We start from the raw sequence: 13,909 nt of genomic DNA, 5'->3' as shown, positions 1-13,909 counted from the left end.
TACTAATCTGGCAAACTTCGAAATGATGCCCTGGTCACGGCACCTTAGTGAAAAACTCAAAGAGCTCAGTAATCTTGTTCTCAAGTGTCGAAGCTTATCCAATCGTAGAACACATACATCGGACAAACAACTCGCACTGTCCAAGAAAGAACACCGGAGGTACACACGACTTTTACAACCTAACAAGTCGGCAGTGGCAGAGCACTGTATTGATAATGGTCACAGTATGTTGTATGGCAACGTCGAAATTCTGGCAACTACATCATCCTTTTGGGACTCGATAGTGAAGGAGGCAATTGAAATTCGGTCGACGACGAATTTAATAAACAGAGATAGTGGTTTCAATCTTGATAAATCATGGAATCCGGCACTTGCTATAATAAACTCACAAAGACGTCGTCACAGTGCAGCTCACAATGATACATCGATATGCCAACACAGATCGACTGCGGAATCATAGATACAACTCGCGCATTATGCACGTCTCTGCCGCCAACCAACGTCTCTGGCGCATTTGCATCTGTGGCCGCATGCGCAGTCGCGCGGTACGCGAGTATAAAGGGACGAAGCGAGCACTGGAGCGGCAGTCTTGCGGCTCACTCTGAAGATGGCTGAACGTTATACGGCCGAAATATTAGAAGAAGAAGGAGAATTCTTGCGGCAGCACACCCGTAACTTAATGGAACAGATGGTGATCTGTTTATCTCTGCCGAAAGAGCACAATGCTGGTCGACACACAAGTGTTTCAAAGCACACCGTGCATCGTACATTGTTGAACATGGAGCTCCGCAGTAGACCACCTCTTCATATCGACACACTGACATATTCAATTACGAATGCATTGGGTATGAGACCACAAGGATTCGAACGTCGATCGGCTCTTCAGGTGAATCACATTTTTGCTGCACTAGGTCGCTGGTGTCTCCACAAACCCCATAATCGAGGTGAACGGTGGCTCGAAACGTGCAGCGCGCCACGGATGCAGGCTGGTATGAGCAGTGTTATGCTATGGGAGACATTCTCCTGCGCTCCCGTGCGGCCTGTGGTAGTAATCGAAGACACGCTAACAGCTGCGAACCACCTGCGTCTTCCCCGACGGCGATGTCATCTTTCAGCAGTATTGTTGTCCATGTCTCGGTGTCATAACCACGCTACACAGGTTTGAGAAGCTTTGTAGTGAACTCACGTTGATGTCTCGGCTACCAAATGTGCCTGGTGTAAATCCTACGAAACCTATCTGGGTTGCTATCCACCTTGTTGCACTTGCTGGACAGTGTGTCTAAGGTGTTCAGCCTGCCCAAGTTACCTCGAAACACGTCTCCGACGATTGTCTGGTAGAAAGCATATGCGATATTCATCGGTGAAGACAACGTGATGCCAATCCTGAGCGGTCAATTCGGCATATTGTTGGGCCCATCTGTACCGCGCTGCATGGTGTCGTGGTTGCAAAGATGGACCTCGCCATGGACGTTGGGAGTGAAGTTGCACATCATGCAGCCTACTGCACACAGTTTGAGTCGTAACACGACGTTCTGTGGCTGCACAAAAAGCATTACTCAAAACATGGTGGCGTTGCTGTCAGGGTTCCTCCGAGCCTTAGTCTGTAGGTAGCGGTCATCCACTGCAGTAGTAACCCTTGGGCGACCTGAACGAGGCATTTCGTCGAAGTTGCACCCTGTATCTCCTTCATATCCGAACAACATCGCTTTGGTTCACTCCGAGACGCCAGGACACTCCCCTTGTTGAGAGCCCATCCTGGCACAAAGTAACGATGCGGACGCGATCGAACCGCGGTATTGACCGTCTAGGCATGGTTGAACTACAGACAACACGAGCCGTGTACCTCCTTCCTGGTGGAATGATTGGAACTGATCGGCTATCGGACTCCCTCCGTCTAATATAGGCTGCTCATGCTTGGTATTTTACATCTTTGAGAGGACTTAGTGACATCTCCCAACAGCCAAAGGGACTGTGTCTTTGATACAATATCCACAGTCAACTGTCTTCACGAGTTCTTGGAACCAGGGTAAAGCAAAACTTTTTTTGATGTGTGTATATTGTGAAGATGGGGTTACAATGGCTGGCTCCTTGAAAGGATACCTACAAGTTGGTTGCAGGTGACCACCACATATTATTCTTACTGCTCACTTTTAACAATCATTTTCTGAGCATTGCTGATGAATTAAACGAAAATTTAGTTTCTACAGGATATCACATAACTTTCTAGGCAATTGCCTTTCAGAGATTTCTGAAATACCCCTCTGTGATACAGACACGTGGGAAATTGAGTCAATAATTAAATCACTGAAGACTAAGGACTCTCATGGATATGATGGAGTGCCTAGCAGAATATTGAAGTACTGTGGTACTGTGCTGCACATGTTAGCCCTGTTTGTTGTTGCTGTGGTCTTCAGTCCTGAGACTGGTTTGATGCAGCTCTCCATGCTACTCTATCCTGTGCAAGCTTCTTCATCTCCCAGTACCTACTGCAACCTACATCCTTCTGAATCTGCTTAGTGTATTCATCTCTTGGTCTCCCTCTACGATTTTTACCCTCCACGCTGCACTCCAATACTAAATTGGTGATCCCTTGATGCCTCAGAACATGTCCTACCAACCGACCCCTTCTTCTATTCAAGTTGTGCCACAAACTCCTCTTCTCCCCAATCCTAATCAACACCTCCTCATTAGTTATGTGATCTACCCATCTAATCTTCAGCATTCTTCTGTAGCACCACATTTCGAAAGCTTCTATTCTCTTCTTGTCCAAACTATTTATCGTCCATGTTTCACTTCCATACATGGCTACACTCCATACAAATACTTTCAGTAACGACTTCCTGACACTTAAATCTATACCCGATGTTAACAAATTTCTCTTCTTCAGAACGCTTTCCTTGCCATTGCCAGTCTACATTTCATATCCTCTCTACTTCGACCATCATCAGTTATTTTGCTCCCCAAATAGCAAAAATCCTTTACTGCTTTAAGTGTCTCATTTCCTAATCTAATTCCCTCAGCATCAGCCGACTTAATTCGACTACATTCCATTACTCTCGTTTTGCTTTTGTTGATGTTCATCTTATATCCGCCTTTCAAGACAATGTCCATTCCGTTCAACTACTCTTCCAAGTCCTTTGCTGTCTCTGACAGAATTACAATGTCCTCGGCGCACCTCAAAGTTTTTATTTCTTCTCCATGGATTTTAATACCTACTCCGAATTTTTCTTTTGTTTCCTTTACTGCTTGCTCAATATACAGATTGAATAACATCGGGGAGAGGCTACAACCCTGTCTCACTCCCTTCCCAACCACTGCTTTGTCCCTCGACTCTTATAACTGCCATCTGGTTTCTGTACAAATTGTAAATAGCCTTTCGCTCCCTGTATTTTACCCCTGCCACCTTCAGAATTTGAAAGAGAGTATTCCACTCAACAATGTCAAAAGCTTTCTCTAAGTCTACAAACCCTAGAAACGTAGGTTTGCCTTTTCTTAATCTAGCTTCCAAAATAAGTCGTAGGGTCAGCATTGCCTCACGTGTACCCATATTTCTACGGAATCCAAACTGATCTTCCCCAGGGTCGGCTTCTACCAGTTTTTCCATTCGTCTGTAAAGAATTCGCGTTACTATTTTGCAGCCGTGACTTATTAAACTGATAGTTCGGTAATTTTCACATCTGTCAAAAATGGTTCAAATGGCTCTGAGCACTATGGGACTCAACTGCTGTGGTCATAAGTCCCCTGGAACTTAGAACTACTTAAACCTAACTAACCTAAGGACATCACACACATCCATGCCCGAGGCAGGATTCGAACCTGCGACCGTAGCGGCCGTGCGGCACCAGACTGTAGCGCCTTTAACCGCTCGGCCACTCCGGCCGGCTTCACATCTGTCAACGCCTGCTTTCTTTGGGATTGGAATTATTATATTTTTCTTGAAGTCTGGGAGTATTTCGCCTGTCCCATACATTTTGCTCACCAGATAGTAGAGTTTTGTCAGGACTGGCTCTCCCAAGGCTGTCCCTGTATTTAGCCATATTTGTAATTTTTCCTTTAGGTATAGTCAGTTTCCTGAATGATTGAAGCACTCAGTAGTAAAGCCGCTTTATAAAAAGAGAGTAAGGGATACTGCAAACAATTTCAGACCTATTTCTATGCCATCTGTGTTTGCCAAAGTTATTGAAAAGGCTGTGTATGTAAGGATAATTGATCTTTTTGTATCACACGATTTGCCATCAGATGTACAGTTCGGCTTTAGAAATGCTGAAAATGCTATATTCTCTTTTCTCTGTGAGGTACTGGATGGGTTAAACAAAAGGTTTCGAACGCTAGGCATATTTTTTGATTTAACTAAGGCTTTTGTTTGTGTTGATCACAAAATATTGCTCCAGAAGTTGGACTATTACGGAATACGAGGAGTAGCTCACAATCGGTTCACCTCTAACTTTAGCAACAAACAGCAAAAGGTCATTATTCACAACGTTGTGAATGGCTGTGATGAGGGGTCTGAGTGGGGTACGGTCAAGAGAGGGGTGCCCCGGGGATCAGTATTGGGCCACTCCTGTTCCTTATTTATATAAATGGTATGCCCTCTAGTATTACGGGAAACTCTAAAATATTTCTGTTTGCTGATAGTAAAGGATGTTGTGTGCAACATTAGCTTGGTTTCAAATAGTGCAGTTCATGACCTAAGTTCATGGCTTGTAGAGAATAAACTAATGCTAAATCACAGTAAGACTCGGTTTTTACTGCTTCTAACACACAATTCAGCAAAACCAGACGTTTCAGTTTCACAGAATGTGCATATGATTATTGAAACTGAACAGTTCAATTTCCTGGGTGTTCAGATAGATAGTAAACTATCGTGGAAAGCCCACGCTCGGTGTCTTGTTCAAAGACTTAATGCTGCCATTTTTTTACTATTCGAACGGTATCTGAAGTGAGTGATCGTTCGACACTAAAATTAGTCTACTTTGCTTATTTTTATTCGCTTACGTCGTTTGGTATTATATTTTGGGGTAAATCTTCCCATTTCAAAAGGATATTTTAGAAACTGGCAGTTCGGGCTATAAGTGGTGTAAGTTCACGAACCTCTTGTCGACCCCTGTTCACCAGACCGGGTATTTTGACATTGACCTCTCAATATGCATATTCCCTACAGTCTCATGTTGTTAACAATATTAGCTTATTCCGAAGATTGAGGAACTTCCACTAAGTTAATACTCGGCAGATATCAAACCTGCATTTGGATCTGACTTCCTTAACTCTTGTGCAGAAAGGCGTACAGTATACTGCTGCATCCATTTTCAATAAGCTACCACTCGAATTCAAAAATCTTAGCAGTAATCCACGCGCTTTCTAATCGAAACTGAAGAGTTTCCTCATGGGTCGCTCTTCTATTCTGTCGAGGAATTTCTTGAAAAATTAAGCTGATTCTTGTTGTACTGTTGATTGCGTTTACTTAAACTTATGGATTGACTTTCTTCGGGTTCATAAACATTTGATTTTTATCTGTTATTACTTTTATGATGGAATTTCGTGTACTAACACGTTCCATGACCTTGGAGATTAGCTCCTCAATTTGGGGTCGTGCGTGGTGCTGACTCCATGAAGCCACGGACCCAAGTAGTCAACAAAGCACTGTGCAAGCTGGAGGTGGCTCCACAACGCCGTATGCTGTGTTTACATGGAACGCACTGGGCCCTCTGATCCACCTCAACCGATCATTGGCTGGAAATGGGTGTGCTCGGCTACTTGAGACCACTTGCACCCATTCATGGACTTTATTTTCTCAAACAATGCTGTCCTGTCACCAGGGTACAATTGTTCGCGATTGGTTTGAAGACCGTTCTAGACAATTCGAGCGAACGATTTGGCCGGCCAGATCGCCCGGCTTGAATCCCATCGAACATATATGGGACGTAATTGAGAGGTCAGTTGGTGCTCAGAATCCTGCACCGGCAGCACTTTTGCAGTTATGGACGGCAATAGAGGCAGCATGGCTCGGTGTTTCTGCAGGGGACTTCCAACGGCTTGTAGACTGCATGCCAAGTCAGATTGCTGCACTACGCCAGGCAAAGGGAGATCCGACACGATAGTAGAATGTATCAAAAATGGTTCAAATGGCTCTGAGCACTATGGGACTTAACTTCTGAGGTCATCAGTCCCCTAGAACTTAGAACTACTTAAACCTGACTAACCTAAGGACATCACACGCATCCATGCCCGAGGCAGGAGTCGAACCTGCGACCGTAGCGGTCGTGCGGTTCCAGACTGTAGCGCCTAGAAACGCTCGGCCACCCCAGCCGGCTAGTATGTATCCCGCGACTTTTGCCACCCGAGTGTATTTATATATCTTCCACGTTACTTCCTAAACCACTGGACTGATTTCAACCAAGCTTGATTAACATATCACTTACGTTTGGAAGTCATCGCGTTGGGGGTAAGAACCACCTATCTGTCAAACTGGTGGATTGGGGATGGAAAAGGAGTATAGCCTACGACGCGCGAGTACTCATACCTACGTCATCCAGTAGCTGAGAATGAGAACACTTAGTGACCTGTAATGTGGCTATAATTTCGCACCTTACAAGCAATCATCCACATACTCTGCCATAATTTGCAACCACATTACGTATTATTTGAGCGGTAGTACATCATATATATGAATATTTAAAGGAGACTGACATTCTCACGTACACCTTGTAAATAATTGTTAACGCTTATTGCATGAAAGGTGACGGAGTGTCTTTATTATCAAACCGGCGTAGTGATTGATTGCCTATACTAGTAGAGGTTGGAACGTCAGTGGAGATCAAACGGCAGGCAGAACTGAAGCTCTGGCTGGAAGGCCCGCACAGGTGTGTTGGTCCTGCTAAAACAAAAGAAGTAGCTTGACAGACGTTGGGACACCTGAGCGCAGGGGCGCAATATGGTCGCGACCGGGCGGTGTTGTAGCCGGACGGGAGGGATTATGCTGCGAAAATGTTGGACGCAGCGAAGAGGAACCAGGAAGCATCACCTCGGAAACTACACAGGCTGCGTTATTTCCAAGGATTTTTACTCAGAAGCGTACCATTGTACGAGTACAGGTTTTTCCTCGCAAACTTTCCGCGCTGGACGACAAAAGACTAAATATGGTTGGTCGGCATTTGGAAGAATCCGTAGAGAGGGAGAATATTCCGTGGTTTAGGGAATATGATTCGTTTTCGGAATTACGAGGGTGGGGAGCCGAGCCTTGCTTGGAAGCCAGTGCTGGAGAAACTAGGTCTTCCATTGTGAGGGCCTTGTGTAATGGTCGGTCGATATCAGCTTTTGTTGGTACAGACGGACTTGCTGTCTTTGATCTCAGTAGAATTTATGTTGTGTCGGTAGCTGGGCCGACACCGTGAAGTTGAGATTGCTGAAAATGAACTCTAGACTAACGCTGTAGCCGATAGTGCACGCACGGCATAAAGCAGACGGGCGTGAAGTCTGGAACATGAGAACTTATAAATGAATAAGAAGAAAAGTATGTAGATGCTTATTACTTATCTTTTTATTAGTCCTTGGAATACATCTCTCTTGAATACTCGTAAGCTATAGGCACTGATACAAATGGCGCCTTGCTAGTTAGTAGCCATTTACTTAGCTGATGGCTATTCTGTCTCTCGGCTAATGAGAGAAAAGGCTTCGTACAACTGGGCGGTAGCTAGGTTCTCGTACAACTGGGCGGTAGCTAGGTTCTCGTACAACTGGGGCGAGTGCTCTCTCGTATCACGAGACCTGCCTTGGTGGTGGTTCTAGGTCTGCGATTACACAGTGGCGACACGCGGGTCCGACATGTACTAAATGGACCGCGGCCGATTTAAGCTACCACCTAGCAAGTGTGGTGTCTGGCGGTGACACCACAATTTACACTTAGAACAGTTAGGTACTGTACTGTTGCGGACCTGGGCCTCACCTCGCGATTGAAAGTCGTCACTGAGTACGCAGCGTTCAGTAATTGAGAGTACTCCCTCTGCCTCTATTTACGTTGAGACGTTATCTGAAGTCCGTCCTTGTGGCTGGGAGTTCGCGTTTCTCGTCTGTAGAACACAGAGAGGAGAAGAGAGTATTAGAGTATATTAGTCAGAGGACCGCCTTCTGCTGTCTTAGTGTTCGAAACAGTTTTATTTCGTGGCTGGTGCTCTTCCATCGACGCAGACGTGTACGAGAACCATCACGCCGTCGCACCAGACGCAGTACATACGGTGATAACGCAAATTACTTCGGATTATTAGGGCTATAAAGCTAAACAACTGTGATCACGTTAGTATATTTGCACTGAGGTTCCACATCTTTGAAAGAAGTGTCTTCCAGTGTTTGGTACGTAGATGATATCAGTCGTTTAGGCGTTCTTGATATTCCATCGCGCAGTCATAATAAGGGGCAGAGTTGGGCAATTGATTAGTAACTTTACTTAGGAAATGTAAACGCTGTAATATAAAGGTCCTTTTAATCCACAATAAAAATATAAGCAGGAACAACGTTTATCATTTAGTAGGATTAGTTGCCTTCATCATTCATTTATGTTTTGATTCTAATTAATACAATTAAGAGATCCTAAGATCTGCTTCAGGGCGTTGTCAGACAGGGCCAAATCTTCATTTTCGCATTTATTATTTTGCGTTGCGCACAGTCATTTAACACCCGCCTGCAGTAGCATCTTGGAGACTTGTTAAAAACTACATACGCCGCTTAATGTATCTAGAAAAATATTTCTTTTTGCAACACATAGTTAAGGAGGAAAATTAAAGACACCTTTGGAGAAAAGAGAACAACTTGTATGAATATCAAGAGCTCAGATGGAAACCCAGTTCTAAGCAAAGAAGGGAAAGCAGAAAGGTGGAAGGAGTATATAGAGGGTCTACACAAGGGTGAGGTACTTGAGGGCAATATTATGCAAATAGAAGAGGATGTAGATGAAGATGAAATGTGAGATATGATACTGCGTGAAGAATTTGACAGAGCACTGAAACACCTAAGTCGAAACAATGCCCCCGGGAGTAGACAACATTCCATAAGAACTACTGATGGCCTTGTGAGAGCCAGTCCTGACAAAACTCTGCCATCTGGTGAGCAAAATGTATGAGACAGGCGAAAAACCCTCAGACTTCAAGAAGAATATAATAATTCCAATCCCAAAGAAAGCAGGTGTTGACAGATGTGAAAATTCCCGAACTATCAGTTTAATAAGTCACGGCTGCAAAATACTAACGCGAATTCAGACGAATGGAAAAACTGGTAGAAGACGACCTGACCCTACGACTTATCTTAGAAGCTAGATTAACAAAAGGCAAACCTACGTTTCTAGCGTTTGTAGATTTAGAGAAAGCTTTTGACAAGGTCGACTGGAATATTCTATTTCAAATTCTTAAGTGGTCAGAAGTAAAATACAGGAAGCGAACAGCCATTTACAATTTGTACAGATACCAGATGGCAGTTATAAGCGTCGAGGGACATGGAAGGGAAGCAGTGGTTGGGAAGGCAGTGAGACAGGGTTGTAGCCTCTCTTCGATGTTATTCAATCTATATATTGACCAAGCAATAAAGGAAACAAAAGGAAAATTCGGAGTAGGAATTAAAATCCATGGAGAAGAAATAAAAACTTTGAGGTTCGCCTATGACATTGTAATTCTGTCAGAGACAGCAAAGTACCTGGAAGAGCAGCTGAACGGAATGGACAGTGTCTTGAAAGGAGGATATAAGATGAACATCAACAAAAGCAAAACGAGGATAATGGAATGTGGTAGAATTAACTCGGGTGATTCTGAGGGAATTAGATTAGGGAATGAGACACTTAAAGTAGTAAAGGAGTTTTGCTATTTGGGGAGCAAAATAACTGATGATGGTCGAAGTAGAGAGGATATGAAATGTATACTGGCAATTGCAAGGAAAGCGTTTCTGAAGAAGAGAAATTTGTTAACATCTAGTATAGATTTAAGTGTCAGGAAGTCGTTTCTAAGAGCATTAGTATGGAGTGTAGCCATGTATGGAAGTGAAACATGGACAAGAAGAGAATAGAAGCTTTCTAAATGCGGTGCCACAGAAGAATACTGAAGATTAGATTGGTAGATCACATAACTAATGACGAAGTATTGAACAGAATTGGGGAGAAGAGGAGTTTGTGGTACAATTTGATTAGAAGAAGGGATCGGTTGGTAGGACATGTTCTGAGGCATCAAGGGATCACCAATTTAGCATTGGACGGCAGCGTGGAGGGTAAAAATCGTAGAGGAAACCCAAAAGACGAATACACTAAGCAGATTCAGAAGGATGTAGCCTGCAGTACGTACTGGGAGATGAAGCAGCTTGCACAGGATAGCGTAGCATGGAGAGCTGCATCAAACCAGTCTCAAGACTGAAGACCACAACAACACTTAAGGAGGTATGACATCACAAACACTGAGATGCTTGAAAAACTGCCACATCTTGCATGACGTTTCAATTAATTACTTCATTACTGCTAACTGTATTCACAATTCATATCACAGTCAATGTATCAGCAAAATTATATCACTGTACAGCACACAGTTCAGCACATACATCATAAACAAAGAGCTGTATCAATAGGACGAAATTCGTTAGAGATACGGATGAAACTTGTGCATAATTACGCATGAAAATTGTTAAATAAACGTGAAATATATATGAAATGCGCGTACACGGGTAAAAAGCCCAGCCTAAACTCTTGTAATGATTTCAGCCAAATTATCTAAACATATTAGTTACGATCTGGAAAGAAATACAGTTGGAGTAAGAACCACCAGCTTCCTATTGCGGTGAGTGTGATAACGTCAAGAGAGAAGGGGTGAGGAGGAGATGGACATATAACGAGGGCGAGCAGATGGACACAGATAGGAAGGAGGAGATGGAGAGAGAGCAAGGAGGAGATTGACTAATAGAAGATTGGAATAAATACGACCCCGAGCAACGCCAGTTACTCAGTTACTAAAGAATATAACATGCAGACTACCAATAGCAACAAAAGCTTTTCTAAGTAGGAGATACGTGTTAACATGGAAAATAAATTCAAGTCTGGTGAGTCATTTTTGGAAGGCACACACGGACATTAAACAGTACAGACAAGTTGAGATGGGGAGCTTTTGAGATATGTTGTTAGAAGAATCGCGAAAATTAGATAGGTAAATCGAATAAAGAATGAAGAAATAGAGAATCTAGTCGGGAAGAACAGAACTTTATATCTCAACTTTACTAAAGGAAGTCCGCCCCAATAGCTGAGTGGTCAGCGGGGCGCTCTGTCACGTCAAGGGGCCGGGGTTCGATTCCCGGCTGGGTCGGAGATTTTCTCCGCTCAGGGACTGGGCGTTGTGTTGTCCTCATAATCATTTCATCATCATCAGTGGAAAGCAACGGGAAACCATCACTGAAATCAGTTCCCTAGACGCTCATGCGGTGGACCTCTCTGACGAGGCCTCCCCCATGACAAGACCTGCCGTAAGGCAGAACACAAAAGTAATAAAGGAAATGACAGGTTAATATGGCACATGGTGAGACATCGAGGTATAGTTAAATTGGTAATGGACGGAAGTGTGGGGAGTAAAAATTGTAGAGGGAGATTACTGTTGGCTACAGTAAGCAGTTCAAATGGATGCAGTTTTCAGTAACGTTGAGCTGAAGAGATGTATGCAGGATAAACTAGCAAGGAGAGCTGCAATAATACGTTCTTCGAACTCAAGACCACAACGACAACATGTAATTACTACTGCCTGCTAAGTCATTGGTACCTAACGGGATCAATAACAGCTCTCACATTTTCTTGGTTTACAACCAAACTCCGTTTGCGGAAGACACTTCATCTCAGAGAACACGCTGCTTTCCTAATATGACGACATTCTCAATAAGGTCACAAACATGAATAGATATTCCATAGAGACGTATTGTCTTTAGTAAACGTCGCTATGATAGTGAGTCGAAAGCGCCTCGAAATTTGGAAACATCGACACATTCTCTTCCCTGTCTTCACTTTTTCGGCTATCACGTATCCGGTATCGAATGATGATAGTTTCATGAAACCCATTCTGGTAGTGACGCAGAAAGTCGTTTCGTTCCAAGGGTGTAGTTATTTTCAAATGCAGGAACGTTCTGAAATTCTGCTACAGATGCAGTTGACTAATATGGGGCGATTGTTTCGTGGAATAGCTCGCCGGCTGTATGCCTGTTGGCTGTATGAGTGCAGAGTGGATAATCGTTTTCACTTTCAGTTGTTTTCTTTGTAGTACACAAACTCCATATTCTTAGAACAAGGGACATATCAAAATTAATACCTGCCCGTGGAATTGTTCGTTAATAAGAGAGGGATGACTATGGACTACTAATAAAGATTCCCCGAACAGCTATTCATAGGCTAGTTGCTGAGTGCCTGTTCACCTTGCACACACGTCATTTCCCGATACTCTTGGCACCGTCTGGGCGAGCACAGAAATATCTAACTTGCGTCATCGACAGCTGCTGCTATACTGCGCAAATCACACTTATGACCGTGAAAGAGTGCCCTTTCGTTCAATTGTACGCACTAATCATAGTAATTATGGTATCAGATAAAATACACTACTGGCCATTAAAATTGCCACGCCTCGAAGATGACGTGCTACAGACGCTAAATTTAACCAACAGGAAGAAGATGCTGTGATATGCAAATGATTAGCTTTTCAGGGCATTCACACAAGGTTGGCGCCGGTTGCGACACCTACAACGTGCTGACATGAGGAAAGTTTCCAACCGATTTCTCATACACAAACAGCAGTTGACCGGCGTTGCCTGGTGAAACGTTGTTGTGATGCCTCGTGTAAGGAGGAGAAATGCGTACCATCACGTTTCCGGCTTTGATAAAGGTCGGATTGTAGCCTATCGCGATTGCGGTTTATCGTATCGCGACATTGCTGCTCGCGTTGGTCGAGATCCAATGACTGTTAACAGACTATGGAATCGGTGGGTTCAGGAGGGTAATACGGAACGCCGTGCTGGATCCCAACGGCCTCGTATCACTAGCAGTCGAGATGACAGGCATCTTATCCGCATGGCTGTAATCGATTGTGCAGCCACGTTTCGATCCCTGAGTCAACAGATGGGGACGTTTGCAAGACAACAACCATCTGCACGAACAGTTCGACGACGTTTGCAAAAAAATTCAAATGGCTCTGAGCACTATGGGACTTAACTTCTGAGGTCATCAGTCCCCTAGAACTTAGAACTACTTAAACCTAACTAACCTAAGGACATCACACACATCCATGCCCGAGGCAGGATTCGAACCTGCGACCGTAGCGGTCACGCTGTTCCAAACTGAAGCGCTTAGAACCGCACGGCCACACCGGCCGGTGACGTTTGCAGCAGCATGGACTATCAGCTCGGAGACCACGGCTGCGGTTACCCTTGACTCTGCATCACAGACAGGAGCGCCTGTGATGGTGTACTCAACGACCAACCCGGGTGCAGGGTGGCCGAGTGGTTCTGGGCGCTACAGCATGGAACCGCGCGAACGCTACGGCCACAGGTACAAATTCTACTGGCCATTAAAATTGCTACACCAAGAAGAAATGCAGATGGTAAACAGATATTCATTGGACGCATATATTATACTAGAATTGACATGTGATTACATTTTCACGCAATTTGGGTGCATAGATCCTGAGACATCAGTACGCAGAACAACCTCCACAGGCCGTAATGACGACCTTCATACGCCTGGGCATTGAGTCAAACAGAGCTTGGATGGCGTGTACAGTTACAGCTGCCCATACAGCTTCAACACGATACCACAGTTCATCAAGAGTAGTGACTGGCGTATTGTGACGAACCAATTGCTCGCCACCATTGACCAGACGTTTTCAATTGGTGAGAGATGTGGAGAATGTGCTGGCCAGGG

The sequence above is a fragment of the Schistocerca americana genome, chromosome 3 (genome assembly GCF_021461395.2).
Source record: "Schistocerca americana isolate TAMUIC-IGC-003095 chromosome 3, iqSchAmer2.1, whole genome shotgun sequence".
In the NCBI taxonomy this organism is placed as follows: Eukaryota; Metazoa; Arthropoda; class Insecta; order Orthoptera; family Acrididae; genus Schistocerca; species Schistocerca americana.
The sequence above is the reverse complement of the archived record's forward strand: the minus strand, read 5'-3'. Positions refer to the sequence as shown.